Source organism: Coenobita brevimanus, chromosome 77 (assembly GCF_032717465.1).
Source record: "Coenobita brevimanus isolate Jiangsu-jjx chromosome 77, ASM3271746v2, whole genome shotgun sequence".
Lineage (NCBI taxonomy): Eukaryota > Metazoa > Arthropoda > Malacostraca > Decapoda > Coenobitidae > Coenobita > Coenobita brevimanus.
This window is the reverse complement of record NC_137030.1, coordinates 7,941,818-7,957,854: the sequence shown is the minus strand read 5'-3', so window position 1 is coordinate 7,957,854 and position 16,037 is coordinate 7,941,818. Positions and strand designations below refer to the sequence as shown.

The following is a 16,037-nucleotide window of genomic DNA, read 5'->3' as shown; positions in this document are numbered from 1 at the left end:
CCAGAGGCTCCCGCCAAGAGCATGTCCCTGGCTTGGCCTGCCCCTCCAGAGGCCGAGTGAAACACCCCTCACGCTTCCTCCATACCACTATGGGTGGAGACTGCTCCTCTACAGAGTTCCAGTTGGAGGATGTCTGGAGCAGACCTGTTGTGAGCCTGGGTGTCCTGCCCCTGCAGCCGAGTCCTCAATGCCCCCAGCAGCTGTTGGACTCACCGGATGCAAGTGGCCACAGGCCGCCCCTGACAGCCTCCCCCTCCTGACGAGACCGCAGCCCCTGACCCTCGAGGGGCACCCTGACGACCCCAGGCCCAGACCAGCCCAGACCCTCCACCAGGGCTCCCACCACAGCCAAGGGCAGGCACTAAGCAGCGTGCCTACTGGCCCTATTCGACCTCAGTCCTGAGGGCCACCACACTCCTAAGGCCCCCACCAGGATAGGGCCTCCCACAACGCTGCCCTTCAGCCTACACCGGACGCCCAACTATGCAGCCTGAGATGTGTGCCTCTCCTGAGAGCGCAACCCTGACAGCCCCCCTCCCACACCTGGCTGCCACCTGCACCTACCTGTGATTTAGACTTGTGTTATATAGTGTTGTATTGTGTTCCATGTATTGTGCAAGTCCACTGTATTTTTGTAAGGTAATATACGTGTAAGACTGGTTAGCCTGTGTTTGAGCCCTATTCCTTTGTTGCATGCTCTTGCCTGGTCCTGAACAAAAGAACCTAAGTCCATGGCCGTATGCTGAGTTCAAGAAGTTGAACCCAGAATACGCTGCATAACAAGACCTATTTATCCTTTGTGCTTATAGTACTTTTCTCAGGGGACCTATTTGTCTCATGAGCCCAGCTCACTGCATGGACCTATTATCATGATACATCTATTTTTCTTTCGGACTGTTACGTCCCCACCCAACACTGCCACAGACTCCAGCAGCAGCAGTTCAGTACAGGAAGGACATTGGCCAGTGAATTGTTCTTCCTCTGGTCAGCCTTAAAGTGTACAGCACACAAGATCAGCTGGCTTCTTAAAGTTCACTGTCTTTATTTTCCAAATAATTCCACTCATTGCTTTCCAACTTCACTTCTCTGTTCCCACAAGCACTGGAGCTATACAAACTTTACTGACTGGTATTACACTTAATCCTTTTTTTTTTTTTTTTTTATGTGTCCGACTCAGGGCATAGGCTTCACAGCCTGCTTCCGAGGCCCAGCAGTCCTCCTACGTACTATACGCCTCTACATGTCACCACTTCGGTGCTAACACCCACCGTCCATATTGAATACATGCTAGGGCTGTCTCATACAGGACTGGTGTATTGGTATTAGCAGGGGTATTTTTACGACATGTCGGCGGGTCTTCTGGTAGGTCGGTAAAGTCTGCTTTGTATTAAATTCAAATCCTTAAACTGTTCCCTGCCCCAGTGGGGATTTGAACTTGGGTCTGGTAGGACTGCAGGCCACCTCTCTACTGATTGAGCCACCGCCTCCCCCCAACACTTCTCTGCTTGACAACACTTCACCGTTATTACACTTAATGCTTGACAACACTTCACTGTTTTCACAAGTACCAAAAATATACAAACTTCACTGCCCTGACACTGCACTACACTCAAGCTGAACTGAAAACTGACTGAAACTGAAATAGTCTCTTCCTCATCCTTATATAAGCTTGCATTGTTCGAGAATGATCTACTTCTCCACACTTCTGGTGTATTCCAGAGAGAGAGAGCACAGATGCCAACTCGGAGACAACCAAAGCATGCCAGTTTTCTTACATTACATAACACTAAATTATTTACCATACGGCACCCTCGTAGGGAGCCTCCGGGGTAGTGGAGGAGGGACGACCAATGATCTGTCCCTCAGCCTGGCGGGCCTGGCTGACCCTGCTGAAGCTCCACTCCAGGGTAGAGGAAAGAGGTCCGGAGGACACTCCTTCCACCTGGTAGGTCCAGGTGACACTACCCAGGCTCCCTCCCAGGGTAGTGGTCGAGGGAGATCCGGGGGACACTCCCTCAGGCTGACAGGTCCGGGGGACACTGCCGGGGGACCACTTGTCCCGGGGACAGTAGCAGAGGAAAGCCTGCCAGGCTCTCTGGCTTCTGCGGCAGGTCTGGTGGAATCTGCTGCCCTCCTGCTGTCGGGGGAAAAGTGCAGCTGGGGGATGACCGGTGGTCTCTACCCCGGTGGCAGATCCAGTGGACACTGCCACGGGCCCACTGCCCTCCTGGGGACTGTAGCGAAGGTCGTCTGGCTGACTGTCCGAGACACCCGCTCCCAAAGTGGGTGGCAGAAGATCTGGTGGACACTCCTCCTACAGTAGATCCGGTGGATACTACTGTGCCACTGCTCCCCTGGGGTAGAGTAGGTCTGTGAGCTCTGGTGGTCGCTCTTCCTCTTGTGGAGGCAGGTCCGGTAGACGCTGCTACCGAGGGCCTATCTGGGACTGTCAAAGGGCAAGTCTCACTGATTCTGGCGAGCGCTCGCCTCGTCAGAGGGTAATGCACCTGATCGGTGCACTTCCCGGGCTGCGTGGAAGAGGGGCATATAGGGTCATGGGGGGAGATGAGTCGTTGTAGCGCAAGTCGCCTATGCGTCTCCCCGTCAGCTCCTCTTGGGGTGGGGGTCACCTCCCTATGTCCTCCTCCTGGGTTTGTGGTGTCGGGATCGCTCCACCGGGTGGGTATTTCACATATAGTGATGCAATGTGTGATGCTGGCGCACCACAAACTGCACAAGGAAAGCTGCCCATCTCTGAATTCCCAGTAACATTTATAACCACGCCAGTCTCAGCAACGTCATAAAATCGACCTCTTTGGCCATGTGTTACCTGAGTATTTTGAGACACGTTCACATACTGAAGACAACTATTACTACCATTTTCTATGGTAGAATGGGTCTAGTGTTATCGTGATTAACACGAGAGATTACCGTACTATTGACAAAAGTATGGCTATATTCAGCATTGACATCATGAGTATCCAGAAACAGCTTAGGAGCAAACAGTCAGCCTTTTTATGGATGGGTATCCCAACGTGGGAAGGAATCCATCCATATGTAACGTGGACCTTATGAGCTGTGCTTTGCGTACACCAGTGGCTGACAGAGGTAAAAAGGAAAAGGGGGATGAGCTTTATGAAGAGGGTAGAAGAGGTACGAGTACTGCCGAGCAGTCCTGCATTTGGGATCTCGTGTGCATAATGACAGTCGACCACTTGTACTGAATTTGCGTATCGGAATACTGTACTTGGCTGCACAAACTCATCTAGTGAGACTCCATACATAAACGTAGTCATACAATGTGCGTTCTTCACGTGTCCTTGAGAGTTTTCCTCCTTAAGTTACATCCTCTTATCGTGTTTAAAGTATTCTCAAGTGGATTAAAAGATTAGAAACACGTCACAGGACACGTGTAGTTTCTCTGAAGGGCTAAATTTTGCGTGAATTACCATTTTACATTAAAATATGTTTTCAGTAATTATTTAAAGCTCGTCATTGTTTAAGCAAATTAAAACAGGACGTATAATTTCCTTACTCGAAAAAGGTAATCTGTCTAACAATGTTATTGATATTCGCTAAAATATCCGACTGTCAAAACGTTTGTAAACAAACGAGAAATACTGCATGTTCATTCAAGTAACAAAATGTTGTACAATGATGGTAACAAATTTTAACTTTTGTAGTTTATATTATTTAATTTAATTAATTTTTGAAGATCAGTCGTTTGTTACTAATAAATGCTTTTAATTCTAATATAAATTACTTCTTTATAATTGGTGTATCAAGAAGAATATCTGTGACGAAAATTAACATCAAGCATCATGGGAATGAAGGGGGCGGCATGGCTACTGTGACAGCTTTCGCCACTCGTTAGGGTACACGATAAGGTAAGAATGCAGTGATTAATCTGGATATAACCGGTATAAACGAGAAATAACCACTTAGCCACTCATGGGACGCTACCTCCTTGAATGTTAATACCTATCATGGTCGGTGAAGCTGAGGTTTCATAAGGATCGGAGACGTGGCAAGGGTAGGAAGGTGTTGCATCAGGTAAGCCCTTAATGTGTTCGTATTGCCAAGTACTTGGTAATTCAGTTTAATATTCTGCTCGGGTTTGTTTGTGTTATAGTGTGAGTATTTTTTGAGTAATTGGTGATCTGACAATAATGGAAGATGGAATCAGAAGTTTACTAGCAGACCAATGCAGTACCGGTAAATGCATTTTAGATTTCTCACCATTATGCCAGCTCTTTAATGACGAACATTAGTTGATTATGTACATTTTGGTTAAAGGTTTTACATATATTTGACATTTTATATAGTGTTATTTATTGGTAAGCAGGACAATATGGCAATACTAGATTTGCATTTTATCTTATGGTAAATCTTTTGTTTGCACAACAAAAAGTAGAACATTTTGTGCATAACAGTTTATAATGCTGTTAGATATGCACAATTTCAGCCGGTGGAAATTCATGTTGTTCATGTTGTTGGTAGGTAGGGGCACCCATCGTCCACCCACTTAGTGTAGCGATACCCAGTTTTAAGGGTCCCTTTAAATTGAATGGTAAGCCAAATCATTTCCAGCAAACCAAAAAATCATGGACAATGCCAGGTGGTAACCTTATAGTTTACCAACATGTGTTTTCTGCATAACAGCAAGTGAGTTGGTGGAGGGTTAATGCCTCTTCCTGGAAAACAACTAACTAAAAATACAAACAAGAACACGCACCAGGATTGACCAACAGGTGACGAGTAAGGACCGAACAAAGGACATAGCATGAATTGTGACGTGGAATCTAAGGGGTGCAAATGATGAGGTGAAAGTGAGAGATTGTTCAGGAGCTTGAGGGTGCAAAAGTGGATGTATGTGGATCAAGTGAAACTAGATGGAGAGGTGAGACTGTGAGAGAATGGGAGCATGGATGGGACATATGTGTGGGAGTGGATGAAAATGAGAGGGCAAAAGAAGGAGTGTGTATTGTTGTGTGCGAGAGGTGGAAGGAGAATTTAAGAGAGTGTAGATCAGTTGGCTCAAGGATTGTGTGGATAAGATTGGAAGGTGGACTAGAAATGTGGGTGATTGTGTTCTTACCTAATTGTATCTTTACAGGAATGAGTCAAGCTCGTACTGTCCTGTGTCTTAAACCATATTTATCGTACATATCCTTAAATTTGTGTTGTTTTGGCACACACTATTTCATTCGGTAATGCATTCCATTGGTCAGTTGCTCTGTTTGGGAAACTGAATTTCCTTACGTCTTTATCACCTCTCTTCTTATGCAGTTTTTTGCAGTGTCCTCTTGCTGATGCTTCTCCATGTGTTAAGTAATCATTTATGTCTATCTTCTCCTTCCCTGATATGCACTTATATAGCATTATCATGTCACCTCTTTTCCTTTGCTCCTGTAGTGTTGGTAGATTCAGTTTATTTAATCTTTCTTCGTAGCTTAGGTCCCTTAAGCTTGGTATCCATCTTGTAGCAGCCCTTTGAACTTTTTCAATCTTGTCTATATGCTTTTTGAGATGACTCCAGACTACTGATGCATATTCCAGGGTTGGTCTAATGAATGATGTTATTATCCTTCTTAGCATGTCTTCATTTATGTATGTGAATGCTATTCTCATATTTGCAAGCAGTGTATACATGTTCCGTACCTTCTCGCTGATGTGGTCAGCCGGAGATAGTCTGTTATTGATAATCACACCTAGGTCTTTCTCTCTTTCTAATGTGTATAGGGTTTTATTTCCTAACTTATAATCCCAATCAGGTCTTTTTCCACTTTTACCAAACTTGATTACATGACATTTGTCCACATTGAATTCCATTTAGCCAACGGCCATGCCACGTTGAGTACACCGCTTCCCGTCCGATCAGCGAAGTTAAGCAACGTTGGGTCTGGTTAGTACTTGGATGGGTGACCGCCAGGGAACACCAGATGCTGTTGGCATAACTCCCTACGTGTCCAGTGGGGTTGGTGGAGGATTAGTGCCCCTCCCTGTAAAACAATTAACTCTAAGCCCTCGGCCACCCCGTTTGGGATACATGGCGTCTGGCAATGGATGGATGGATGGAATTCCATTTGCCATGTACTACTCCATTCATGAAGTTTATTTAATTCTTCTTGTAACTCTTTACAAGAGTCTGTGTTAGTAATTCTCCTTTGTATTTTTGAATCATCTGCAAACATATTCAGATAGCTCTCATTTCCAATGTTACTGTTTATATCATTTATATACACTAAAAACATGATTGGTGCCAGCACTGAACCCTGTGGTACTCCACTAATCACTTCTTTACATGATGAGTAGTTTCCTCTTAGTACTGTTCTCATTTCTCTTTTTATGAGAAAGTCTTGCACCCAACAAAACAGTTTGCCTCGAATTCCTCCTTGATGGTACAGTTTGCATAAAAGTCTTTGGTGTGGTACTGTGTCAAAAGCTTTCTTGAAATCTAAATAGATACTGTCCACCCATCCTTCCCTTTCCTGTATTGTGTTTGTTATTCTGTCATAGTAGCTCGGCAGATTAGTAACACATGATTTTCCTTTTCTGAAACCAAACTGTCTTTCTGTTATCATACTGTGTTCTTCTGGATGGTTTACCCAAGCTTTTCTTATAAGCTTTTCTAATACCTTGCTTACAACACTGGTCAGTGATACTGGTCGGTAGTTGAGTGGATTTTGTCTATTTCCTTTCTTGAATAAGGGGACAATATTTGCTTTTTTCCAAATATCAGGTAGTTTACCTTGACTCAAGGATTTCTTGAAAATAAAAAATAATGGTTTACTTAGCTCCTTTGCACATTCTCGTAGTACCCAACATGAAATTTCATCAGGACCACTTGCTTTTCGTCTGTCTAATTTACTAAACTCCTCCTGTATTACTTTTTCTGCTATTTGTATATCTGGTAGTATGTGTGGACATGCATTTTCCACACAGTCCCTCTCAAAATTTTTTTCTTTTGTAAAAGCTAATTGGAAATTCTTATTTAGTGCTTCACAAATATCCTTCTCTTGTGTATAAGTGATTCCCCCGTCCTTAATTGATTGTATTACATCTTTTACTTTGGTTTTGCTTCTGATATAGCTGTAAAACAGCTTTGGTTGATCACTACTTTTATTTATTATATCCTCCTCAAACTGTTTTTGGGCTTCCCTCCTTATTCTTGTATAATCGTTTCTTGCTTGTTTGTAATTATTATACGCCCTTTTACTATTATGTCTTCTGTATCTATTCCACAACAAATCTCTTCTTTCTTTTGATTTTTTACATTCTGTATTGAACCATTTCTGTATTTTCTTATCTGCTTCTTTGTGCTGTGGGATGTACTTCTGGACTCCTATTTCATAAAATTCACAGAATTTTTTATATACAGCATTTAAATCTTGTCCTCTAAGCTCATTTTCCCAATCAACTTCTAAGAAATACTTCTTTAGGTCTTGATAATTTCCCTTTTTATAGTTTAGGCTCTTTTTGTAACTGTCGTTGCTATTTACTATGTCATATGCTATCCTGAAGTTATAATTTAGTTCTGCATGATCGCTTTTGCCGAGTGGAGGGTGATATATTAAACTGTCAATATCATTTTCTTGCCTAGTAAATATTAGATCTAGCACTGAAGGTACATCGTCCTCTTTTTCTGGTGGTTTCCCTCACATGTTGCGTTAGGAAGAACTCTTGTATGAGATCCAGGAGCTTTTGGTCCCAACAGCTTTCTTGGCTAATTATATCTAGAGTGTTCCAATTTATATTTGTATTGAAATCCCCAGTTTAGTATAATTCTTTCTGATTTCTCTTCCATTTTATGTAGTAATGATCTTAAACTCTGAATTGTACTCTCTGCCAGGTCCTCATATTCATCTCTTTCCCATGTGTTTGATCTGGGTGGCATGTACAAATTGGCTACAATTACTTTACCTTCAGATGTGTTGATCTCTACTGCAATCAGTTCTACTTGTGATGGTATATCTAGTTTTATTTCATTGACTTTTAGATTTTTCTTAGTTAATATTATAATTCCTCCTCCTTTTTTTAAATTTCTGTCTCTTCTCCATATATTGTATTCCTCTAAGTTTAGTATGTCATTGGATATCCTTGGTGTTAATTTTGTTTCAGTTAGGCATATTATTTGTGGTTCATTTTCTCTGACATAATCATTCATCTCTAGTAATTTAGATACCATTCCATCCACATTTGAGTACATCAACTTTATCATCTTGTTTATATACTTGTCATGACATGGTTCTACTACCTTCCTCCTTTTTATTCCATCTTGTTTGTGTACCACTTTCGTACCTGCAATCCTATTACTTTGTAAAAAAAACTTCTTCTTCTCCTCTTCCGATCTTCCCTCATTTTTTGTTTTTGCTTCCTCCCTTTTCTCTTTCAGTAATTCCATTTCCTCTTGTGTTAGGCATCTTTTTATCCATACATTTTTGAACTCCTCTTTTTCCATAAGATTCTTTGCATTTTTTAGTATCTCTTCCACAGTGTTTACACTCTGGAAAGTCACCTTTAGAGGTCTTGTCTTGCTTTTCTCATATTTCCCTAACCTTTTGTGTTCCTCTATGTCTTTACTACAGATTTCCTCTGATACTTCCTTCAGTAAGCTCATTACATTTGCCATCTCCTTTTTGTCTCTTGTGATCTTGTTTTTTAGATCTTCCTGTTCTATACCAGTGATTACCATAGATTTGTTTATATCTACTGAATCTCTGACTAACTTTGGATTGTTTTGGATTATTCTTTTCACTTCCTTTTTAATGCTTTTTTCCTCCACCCTTGTTTCTAAGTCTTTCTTTACTTTCACCATTTCATTATACGTGGTATCCACACAATATTTGTAGCTTTGCACAGCTTCATTCACCTGTGTTATCTTCTCCTCAATATCACTGCTCTGGTCAATAAGACTGCTTACTTGCCTAATTGTCTCTGTGTCATTTTTTAAATCTTCCATAACACTCTCGTGATTGACTACTGTACTTGCCATTTTACTCACTTTCTTCCTAAGTGTACTCAATTCCACTGTTAGTTCACTGATGGGTGTGTCTTTCTTATTGGCCTCCCTTCCTAGTTTTTCTATTTCTTCCTTTTGCAAGTGCATCTGGTTCTTTATTTCATCAATTTCATTTTTGAAAGCCATTTCTAGTTTGTTTACAAGTTCAACCAGTCTATTGTGAGTCTCCACTTCAACCAGTTCTTGGTAGAAATCATCATTTTGCTTTTTACTTTTATCCCTTTTCTTTTCCAAAGTTGCTTTACTAAAGTATGTATCCATTTTGCAATAATAAAAGTGCAAAGTATATACTTACAATCCCCGTGTTGTTGTAGTCTAAACAAACCTCAGATGACTCTGCATTATTCTTTCGTCTTGTTTTTGTTTCCTGTTTGAACAAGTCTTATTTAATCTTATTTTTTTTTTTTTTTAATAATGAAAAATCATTTAGTCTAACCTAGTACTGAGCTTGACTCATGCAAAGATACTAATTTAGGTAATGCCACTGGCTGTGTTGGATCGGTACGGAGCGCAGATGTCGCATGTCCTACTCGGTTGAATCCCTCTACATGTGTGTGTGTGTGTGTGTGTGTATGTGCCAACGCAAGTCATACAAGCAGAGTGAGTGTAGAGTTCTGGACAAATGTGGAAGTGTGCAGGGAAAAATTTGAAAGGAATGAGAGAGTGTGTTTCTGATTGGAGATATGAATGGAAAAGTAGGAAATGTAAAGATGGATGGAGTAGTTGGTGAGTGAGTTGTGCCTGGAGAGGTGGATGAGAATGGCAGTGCTCCAGTGAACATTTGTGTGGAGAGAGGGTTGGTGATAGCCAATACCCTCTTCAGATACAAAATGATCCACGGGTTGGCTATACATGGTGAGTGATGAGAAGGGTGGGTGGTGAACTGAATGAATGGAAGGCAATGACTGATAATGTGTGTGTGTATGATAGAATAAGAAGGTGTGTAATGAATGCAGGAGCATACAGTGGACTTTCTAACCATCACTTGGTGGTGGTGAGAGTCAAGGTTCAAATGAAATGGAGGAATGGAAGAAAGGAATGACATGAGGAAGTATTTCACACAAGGAGTGTGGAAAGGGTACAAGAGGATGGAAAAAAGGCAGAAACTAAGAGAGAAGTGGAGGAGTGATTGGGTAAATGTGATTTGGAGCAGATGAGGGACGTAGAAGGTGTGTGCAAGATATTCACAGAAGAAATCTGTGCGGTATGTAAAGTGGTGTTTGGGGTGAAGAGAAGATGGAAGGGGGTGCAAGGAACAGCATGGTGGAATGAAGAGGTGAGGCAGGCTGTGGCACAAAAGAAGAAAAGGTAGAGTGAGTGGGTGAGTAACGGGTGTGGAGGAAGTTGAGAGACGGAAGAGAGAGTTATGTTGAGAGGAAGAGAGAGGTGAAAAGATTAGTAAGAGTTAGAAGAAAGTGGATGAGGAAGTTAGAAGGAATCTCAGTGTATAGTGGAGGGACTGTAAGAAAATATTCTGGAAAGAGGTAAAGAGAGTTAGACAGAGTGTTAAAGAAGTTGGTCAGGGGATGAAAGATAAAAATGGTAGATTACTAGTGAAAAAAGTGAGCAAATGGAGAGAACACTTTAAGGAATTGTTGAATATGGAGAATGAAAGTAATGCAAAGTATAAGTGGCTGGGGAATGGCTGGGAGAAGGAGGGATGTGAGAAGGGAGGAAGAAATCAGTACTGGTAGGTGGAAGTAGTGGAAGCATTGAAGAAAGTCAAAATGGGGAAAGCCCCAGGAATTGATGGAGAGTGTGGTGAAATGTTGAAGCATGGGGGAGAGATAGTAGTAGAATGGATGTGGAAGCTGTGCAGATTGGCCTGGGAGGAAGGTAAAGTCCCAGAGGATTGGAAGTCAGGTATAAGTATTCCCCTGTAGCTACAAAGGAAAAAGCAGTTTGTGGTAATCACTGGGGCATTTGTCTTCTTAGTGTAATAGGAAAAGTATATGGTAGGATACTTATTGACAGAGTTCAGGAAATAACAGAGGAATTAGTTTGAGAAGAACAGGGTGGTTTTAGGAAGGGAAGGTGTTGTGTAGATCAGATATTCATTCTTAGGTCTTTAGTGGAAAAGTTTCTAGAGAAGGGAAAGAAGTTGTTTGCAGCCTTGATGGATTTGGAAAAAGCACATGACAGGGTGGATAGACAAGGATTGTGGAAAGTACAGTATGAAGAATATATGGAACAGATGGGAAGTTGTTGAATGCTGTGAAGAATATGTATGAGGGTGCTAAGGCTGCAGTGTATGTGGATAGTGAACTGAGTGAATCTTTTAATTTGAAGGTTGAATTGAAACAAGGATGTGTCATGTCTCCATGGTTGTTAAGTCTGTCTATGGATGGGGTTATAAAAGAGATATAAGGTAAGGCAGTGGATGTTGGAGAGAGAGGGCAGTGTGTGGAAACCCTTGTACCGTTGCTTGCAGATGATTCTGTGTTGTTAAGTGAAGACGAAGGGGAGCTGCAAGGCTTGGTGAATGAGTTTGAGAGAGTGTGTAAGAAATGGGATCTAAAGGCAAATGTAGGGAAGAGTAAAGATATGTTCTTCAAAAGAAATGAAGTCACTTAATGTACCGTTCAGTGATGTTGGATGAGGGGGAAATGGAAAATGTGAGTGTGTTTAAGTACTTGGGTAGTGTGGTGAGTCAGGATGGAAATTTAGAGGGTGAAGTGCTTGAAAGGGTACAGCAGGGCAGAAAGGTTGCCAGTTCTTTGGAAGCAGTGATAAGGGACAGGGAAGTGAGCATGAAAGTGGAAAAGTTACTGCATGACAGTATATATATATATAGCATTGAAGCTTGGACCTTGTTGGAGGGACACAAGTCAAGAGTGAGAGCAGTGGAAATGAGCTATTTGAGAGGAGCATGTGGAGTCAAATGGAGAGGGAGACTGACAAATGAGGAAGTGAAGGAGCATTTTGGTGTGGATGTGGATGTGGTAGGAAGTGTTAGGAGAAACACATTTGGGGTTGTTTGGCCATATGGAGAGGATGGAGAGTGAGAGACTGACAAGGAGAGTGTATGTGAGTGAGGTGAAGGGGGGGAGAGGGAGGGGGAGGCTAAGGATGAGACGGAGGGATGGAGTGGAGAGGTATATGAGAGGGCAGTGTGAACTGGGAGCGGGGCAGTGAAATGGTGGGGGACAAGGCAACTTGGAGGCGATTTGTTTGTGCCCACCCCTTACGCGATTAAGGCATCTGGCAATACACAGTTAGATAGACAGACTGGTGTATCCTGGATCCAGTAATGGGATAGATGATGAATGGATAGAAAAGCTGAAAAATTTACATTGGTCCTGCAGTATAAGAGGGATGAGTTGTAACAGTGCATTTAGCACGTTCTGTTCAATCCTGTATTTTTTTTTTTTTATATAATCGTTGCCTTGGGCTATTACAGTAAAAGTCCTCTCATTCGGCATCTGGTCTTGCAGTATTTCCGGTCTTTTGTCGGTTTTCATAACTAGTCCCATTACAAAAGGTCTCTGCTCTTCTGGCACATATGCTAAGCTGATTGGCCAATTTGGTGCTGTTGGCATTACATTTAGCACATTTCATAATAATTAGCACCAATAAATATTGGTAATGGCTACGTGGAATGTAAGAGGAGCAAATGATGAGGTGAAGGAGAGAGAGATTGTCCAGGTGCTTGAGGGTGCAAAAGTGGATGTATGTGGAATGACTGAAACAAAATGGAGAGGAGAAAGTGTGAGAGAATGGCAGTATGGATGGGGTATATGTGCAGGAGTAGGTGAGAATGAGAGGGCAAAGGAAGGAGTATGTATAGTTGTGAGTAAAAGATGGAAGAAGAGCATAAGACAGTATGAATCAGTTGGGTCAAGGATTGTGTGGGTAAAGTTGAAAGTTGGAATACAAATGTGGGCGATTGTGTGTGTGTATGCACCAGTGCAAGATCGTGCTAGGAGAGTGAGAGAAGAGTTCTGGACAAATGTGGAAGTGTGCATGGAAAAGTTTGGAAGGAATGAGAGAATGTTTTTGATCGGTGATATGAATGGTAAAGTAGGGAATGTGAAAGTGGATGGAATAGTTGGTGAGTGGGGTGTGCCTGCTGCAATAGATGAGAATGGGAGTGCGTTAGTGGACATTTGTTCTGGGAGGGGGTTGGTGATAGCCAATACCCTCTTCAGGCATAAAATGATCCACAGGTATACATGGCGAGTGATGAGAAGGGTGGGTGGTGAACTGAATGAAAGGAAGGCAATGATTTATTATGTGTGTGTGGATGAAAGGATGCGAAGATGTGTAATGGATGCAAGGGCTTATAGAGGTTGGGGGAGTGGACTTTCTGACCACTGCTTGTTGGTGGCCAGAATTAGGATACAAGTAAAATGGAGGAACAGAAGAAGGGAAAGACGAGAGGAAGGAGTAGTTGCAAGGAGAGTGGAAAGGTTACAAGAGGATGAGAAAAAGGCAGAGTATAAGAGAGAAGTGGAGGAACGATTGGGCAAATATGAATTGGAGCAGATAGGGGACGTGGAAGGTGTGTGTAGGATATTTACAGAAGAAATATGTGCAGAATGTGATGTGGTGTGTGGGAGGAAGAGAAGACGGAGGGGGGTGCAAGGAACAGCGTGGTGGACTGAAGAGGTGAGACAGGCTGTGACACAAAAGAAGAAAGCATACAATGAATGGATGAGAAATAGGGGCGTGGAAGAAGTTGAGAGGCGGAAGATAGAGTTATATGTAGAAAGAAAGAGAGAGGTGAAAAGATTAGTAAGAGACAGTAAGAAGAGAGTGGATGAGGAATTTGGAAGGAATTTGAGTGTAAAGTGGAGGGACTGTAAGAAGATGTTCTGGAAAGAGGTGAAGAGAGTAAGACGGGGTGGAAGTGAGGTTAGCAGGGGAGTGAAAGATAAAAATGGTAGATTACTAGTGGAGAAGGGAGAAAAAGTGAGCAGATGGAGAGAACACTATAAGGAATTGTTGAACATAGAGGATGGAAGTAATGTGAGTATAAGTGGCTGGGGAATGGCTGGGAGAAGGAGGGAGGTGAGAAGACAGGAAGAAATCAGTAAGATAGAAGTTGTGGAAGCAATGAAGAAAGTCAAAATGGGGAAAGCCCCAGGAATTGATGGAGTGTGTGGTGAAATGCTGAAGCATGGGGGAGAAATAGTAGTAGAATTTTTTTTTTTTTTTTTTTTTTTTTTATGTGTCCGACTCTGGACATAGGCTTCCAGCCTGCTATCAAGGCCCAGCAGTCGTCCTACATACCATACACCTCACATGTCACCACTTCGGCGCTAACACCCACCGTCCTTATTGAATACATGCTAGGGCTGTCTCATACAGGACTGGTGTATTGGTATTAGCGTGGGTATTTTTATGACATGTCGGCGGGTCTTCTGGTAGATCAGTAAAGCCTGATTTAATGAAATTCAAATCCTTAAACTGTTCCCTGCCCCAGCCGGGATTCGAACCTGGGTCCATTAGGACTGCAGGCCATCTCTCTACCGACTGAGCCACCGCCACCGCAGATTGGCCTGGGAGGAAGGTAGAGTCCCGGAGGATTGGAAGTCAGGTATAATTATTCCCTTGTACAAAGGAAAAGGGGAAAAAGAAGTGTGTGGTAATCATAGGGGCATTTGTCTTCTTAGTATAATAGGAAAAGTGTATGGTAGGATACTTATTGACAGAGTTAGAGAAAGAACAGAGGAATTAGTTGGAGAAGAACAGGGAGGCTTTAGGAAGGGAAGAGGTTGTGTAGATCAGATATTCATTCTTAGATCTTTAGTGGAAATGTTTCTAGAGAAGGGAAAGAAGTTGTATGCGGCTTTCATGGATTTGGAGAAAGCATAGGACAGGGTGGATAGACAAGGATTGTGGAAAGTATTAAGAATATATGGAGTAGATGGAAAGTTGTTGAATGCTGTGAAGAGTATGTATGATGATGCTAAGGCTGCAGTGCGTGTGGATGGTGAACTAAGTGAATTTTTCTCTTTGGAAGTTGGGTTGAAACAGGGATGTGTCATGTCTCCATGGTTGTTCAATCTGTTCATGGATGGGGTAATAAAAGAGGTACAAGGTAGGGTAGTGGATGTTGGAGTGGCCCTGGTGAGAGAGGATAGTGTTTGGAAACTCCCTGTACTGTTGTTTGCAGATGATACTGTGTTGTTGAGTGAAGACGAAGGGGAGCTGCAAGGCTTGGTGGATGAGTTTGGGAGAGTGTGCAAGAAACGGAATCTAAAGGTGAATGTAGGGAAGAGTAAAGTGATGGTCTTTGAGAGAGGTGAAGTCAGTGAATGTACAGCGAGGTTGGATGGTGAGGAATTGGAAAATGTGAGTACGTTTAAGTACTTGGGTAGTGTGATGAGTAAGGATGGAGATTTGGAGGGTGAAGTGCTTGAAAGGGTAGAGCAGGGAAGAAAGGATTGCTGGGTCTTTGAAAGCAGTGATAAGAAACAGGGAAGTGAGCATGGAAGTGAAAAAGTTACTACATGACAGTATTGTGATACCAACTCTAACGTATGGAAATGAAGCTTGGACATTGTTGGAAGGACACAAGTCAAGAGTGAGAGCAGTGGAAATGAGTTATTTAAGAGGAGCCTGTGGAGTCACATGGAGAGACAGGCTGACGAATTAGGATATAAAGGAGCGTTGTGGTGTGGATGTGGATGTGATAGGAAGTGTTATGAGGAACACACTGAGGTGGTTTGGCCATGTGGAGAGGATGGAGGTTGAAAGACTGATGAAGAGAGTGTATGTGAGTGAGGTGGAGGGGGGAAGAGGGAGGGGAGGCCGAGGATGAGATGGAGAGATGGGGTGGAGAGGTATATGAGAGAGGGGGATGTGAGTTGGGAGCAGGGCAGTGAAATGGCGGGGGACAGGACGACGTGGAGGCGATTTGTTTGTGGCCACCCCAAACGGGATTGAGGCGTCTGGCAATAGAGAGAGAGAAATATTAGATTTTCTTCTCTACCTAGTACATTTTGAAGTCAAATTCAGCGCGAAAGTTTGAACACTTCACTTATAGCATAGCGTTTTTTAAAGTTGAGCT

General features: G+C 42.6%; 1 protein-coding gene and 1 non-coding gene across 2 annotated transcripts in view; both read left to right on the top strand.

Annotated features, from left to right (window-relative positions):
- The first annotated feature begins 3,832 nt into the window (after positions 1 to 3,832).
- The window catches only part of Gnmt (Glycine N-methyltransferase), a 135,887-nt gene continuing 123,682 nt past the window's right edge, over positions 3,833 to 16,037 (top strand). Inside the window, exon 1 of the mRNA XM_080279220.1 lies at positions 3,833 to 3,887. The gene's annotated coding sequence lies outside the window, so the exon portion shown is untranslated. The remainder of the gene's footprint in view (positions 3,888 to 16,037) is intronic.
- Positions 5,836 to 5,954, top strand: LOC145408542 (5S ribosomal RNA). Its single transcript, XR_013898937.1, has one exon. It is a non-coding gene; the product is annotated as a 5S ribosomal RNA (ribosomal RNA).